Source organism: Atractosteus spatula, chromosome 10, assembly GCF_055471065.1.
Source record: "Atractosteus spatula isolate fAtrSpa1 chromosome 10, fAtrSpa1.hap1, whole genome shotgun sequence".
Taxonomy (NCBI): domain Eukaryota; kingdom Metazoa; phylum Chordata; class Actinopteri; order Semionotiformes; family Lepisosteidae; genus Atractosteus; species Atractosteus spatula.
This window is the reverse complement of record NC_142715.1, coordinates 14,293,308-14,297,212: the sequence shown is the minus strand read 5'-3', so window position 1 is coordinate 14,297,212 and position 3,905 is coordinate 14,293,308. Positions and strand designations below refer to the sequence as shown.

Sequence of the window (3,905 nt, the reverse complement as noted above, 5' to 3'; positions counted from 1 at the left end):
TTTGAAAACCCACTGTTGAAATAAAGCGGTTCACATTTCACATACTTGCAAACTGGAGTCTGTAACTTGTGTAAAAAGTGCTGCTGCGCTGTTTCTGTGTTTGAAAACCCACTGTTGAAATAAAGCGGTTCACATTTCACATGGTGTTTGTCCTGCGAGTTCTTTCCATGAGACTTTACGCAGTGTGTGTGTGTGTGTGTGTGCGCTTACAACTCTGATGCTTTTGAGACACGGCTTGTGCAGCGTATAAGCATCCCGGGATCTCGTGGCCCTCACCAGACTCCCCGCGCCGCCGTAACTACCCGATTCCCTAGGGTTATAATAGAGTGCACTCAACCCCGCTGCAGACATGGTCCCCTTCCAAACCACACTTTCACACACCTAAAGCGAGGGATGCACCGCCTTGGGGCTTTGGGACCCTGAGGCTCTGGACCGACCGGCCGGGGGGGAAGGCGGGAGTTCCGACCCTTAACGACACACCATTGGGTCCTGAGGGGGCGGGACATGCACACATAACAACACGCCATTGGCTGGCAAGGGGGCGGGACATCCAACCACCGCTGACTCCCATTGGCTGGAAAAGGGGGCATGGTACCTGTCAATAGTTTGATGAAAGGTGTCGCTTTATACTACTTACGTCTTTGGTGGGGATGGTGTTGTCTACGCAGAAGTTAATGTAGACAGTGACACAGTCCACCATGCTGTCTATGTCGTCCCCATGTCATTCGCACAGCACATCCCAGTCGGTGGCCTCCAAAGCACCACGTAGATCCTCCATAGCCTCCTGAGACCATCTCCTCACAGTCCTCATGGTCGCAGGTTGGCGCTGGACAATGTTGGCGTGTATAGTGGTGTAAGCAAGACAAGGTTGTAATCTGATCTGCCAAGGGGGGGAAGGGCTGTGGAACTATATGCATCCTTAGCATTGACATATAACAAGTCCAGTGTTTTGTTTTCTGTGGTCGGGCACTTAACAAACTGGTGGAAAGTAGGCAAAGTGGTGGTAATAGATACGTGGTTTAAGTCCCCTGAAATAGCTATAAAAGCGCTAGGGTGCTTTGTTTGTAGCCTGGCTGTGACTGTGTTTATGACGTCACACGCTACCTCTGCGTTTTTGCCGTAGGTGAAATGTAAACAACAACAAAGATGGCGCATGTAAACTCCTGCGGCAGATAGTATGGACGCAGTCCTATGGCTACCAGTTCGATGTCCGGGTTACAGACGTGCTCCTTAAATATGTCCAGGATTACACCATCTGTTGTTGACAAGCACCGCGAGCCCCCCTCCTTTCCTCTTACTGCTTTCAGTGTTTCTGTCCGCCCGCACCGTCTGAAAGCTGTCGATGGTAACGTTCGAGTCTGGAATAAGTTCCTGCAGCCACGTCTCGGTGAAACACATGATACTGCATTCACGATACTCCCTCTGGCTCCTCACCAATGCTCCCAGTTCGTCCATCTTGTTCGCTAAGGATCTCACATTTCCCAAGATGATCGAAGGAAGGTAGGGTTTAAATCTCCTTCTCTTCACCTTTCGCATTGCACCAGCCCTACAGCCTCAGCTTCTCCTCCTCAGCTCCTCCGGCACCGATGGCTTCTCTCCAGTGAGTAGATCCAGACGCGCTAGCGCGATCAGCTGGTCCCGCGTGTAGACAATGCCTCTGTAGCTATCGGCATTGCAACCCGATAGAAACAGAGGTCCGAGTATCAGAAAAAACAAGAAAAAGTATCTCAGCTTCCTAGTATCCATCATGTTGTGATCGCAAATCTAGTTGCCGGCAAAGGTATGAAGAAAAAACACTAACACACTAGCATTAACTAACTGAAAGAAACAAAAAGACAACAAAAAGACACATAGCTGCTGTAGCAGGCTGCCACTAACACGGCACCATCTAGGTGTTCATAGAATGAAGTCATTCAAAGGTTGTGGGTTTGAGTTCCACCAGAATAACATGTCATTTTGATTCAGCCTTTTGAAATCCTCTAGGGATTGGTGTTGATTAAGTAAAATAGAGGACTTCTTCTGAGTTGACAGTCAAAAATGAATCAGCAGCCACAAGGGAGAAATTAGCACTGGACCTAGCCAGTGATCACATTATTCTTATCCTGTAGTCCTTGCACTGGCTTCCTGTCAAGTTGACTTCAAAACCCTCATGCTCACCTATAAGGCTCTCCATGGCTTGGCACCTCAGTACCTGTCTGAGCTGTTATTGCCCTACTCCCCAACGTCCCAACCTTCACTCTTCTAATTATGGTCTCCTATCTGTGCCCCAAGCTCGTCTACACTCTACGGGTGACAGGGCCATCTCCACTTATTCCCCCAAGCTCTGGAACTATATCCCCAAGGATATCAGAGAGTCACCTTCTCTAAACTCCTTCAAATCCAGACTCAGAACCTCCTTCTTTAGAAGAGCCTTTAATTAACTATTCTTTACCCCTTTGCTCCTACTGTATTTAGTACCACCATCTACCTCTAACTGTGTATCCTCATCCTGCTTATCTTGTGTATTTTTTATTTTATTGTAATCATTCTGCAAAGTGCTTTGAGAATCCACCTTTAAAGGCACTATATAAAGTAAAGTTTATCATTATTTTTAATAATAAACAGTGCATTTAACACTGAGCACACATAGTCCTTCTTTGAAAAGGATTGCAGGGGTAGGGAACAAGCTTTTCACTTGTGTTGTTGAAGACCGTATCCTGGCTTTGTTGCAGGAAATATCTGAATGCCATCATCAGAGCAAGGAGAGGATTAGGGTTTTAGGAAAGTCTTTTTGACGCCTGAAACTGTGTGGTTCCTGGTTTCAATAGCTGGCACTCAACACCTAAACAACAGAGAACACCGTTGACATGGCTGAACTGCCTAGCGGACATTTTGTGTCATGTTATTTTTTGCCAGACAATTTTGTGCCGTAAGAACAGCGTGGTTGTTTAATTTATTGGTCTGAAATTGGTTTAAACTGCAGGGAAATAACAACAAAAAAAACAAGTGCTTCTTAACACAGAGATACTGTAGTTGGAGATATTTGGCAGCAGTGGGATTCCAACCCACGCCCCCAAAGAGAATGAAGCTTTAATCAAGCTCTTTAGAGCGCTCGGCTGCATTAGCCTCGACTGCCTCATACCTCACACTGGCTCAGAGAAAACTGGGTGGCTTGTAAAGGCTGGTAGGAGAGGAAAGGAATAAATGCTATAAAGGAAAGAGCACTATCAGTAGGGTGCATCACGAGGTATGCAGGGTATGCAGGGCTACAGGTTGATTTCACAATGCCACATTTAATTAAATAAAGGAGAAACCGCATGGAAAACAATATGTTTTAATAAATCATCTTCTGGATTTATATTTCGGTCTTTCACCTTTGAATGCATAGCTTGGCCTTAAATCTTTACTCGATTACAGGCAGCCCAAACAGTTCTTAAGGCAGAAATCGAAGCCTGTTAGCCTTTCTGCTAATAACGTGTAAGTGTTCACCAAGGATTTCCCTGCAGATCATGTGCCCCCAAACCAGTTTCTCCATTTTCCTCTTCCTGTCATTGTCAGTGAGCACAACAAGACGGGAAGAATGCAAGACAGGGAAAAGGTACTAGCTGTCAGGAGTGGGATTTGAACCCACGCCTCTATTCAGAGACCAGAACACCCAAGCAATGGAAAGACAGGAGTCCTTGAGTCTGGCGCCTTAGACCACTCGGCCATCCTGACGAGCTGCATAACTTAGTCTGTTAAAAGCACCAGTAGTTCACAAAAGTGAGAAATGCTTTGCTGGAGAAGCGCCATGTTGCCTGTTGTTGCCTAAACGGATCGCGGAAATCAAATATTCGGATCGATTCAGAGTGTGCTTTACAACCTTTGTGTAATATTTTAAATTGTTTTTAAAAAAGTGTGTACCATGTACTATGTTTAGGACTAGT

The 3,905-nt window shown here is 46.0% G+C and overlaps 1 non-coding gene across 1 annotated transcript; it reads right to left on the bottom strand.

The window, feature by feature from the left end:
* Nucleotides 1-3,585: 3,585 nt before the first annotated feature.
* On the bottom strand, nt 3,586-3,696 carry trnal-caa (transfer RNA leucine (anticodon CAA)). The gene is made up of 2 exons: nt 3,659-3,696; nt 3,586-3,631 (listed from the first exon to the last, which is right to left on the bottom strand). It is a non-coding gene; the product is annotated as a tRNA-Leu (tRNA).
* Between the last annotated feature and the right edge of the window lie 209 nt (nt 3,697-3,905).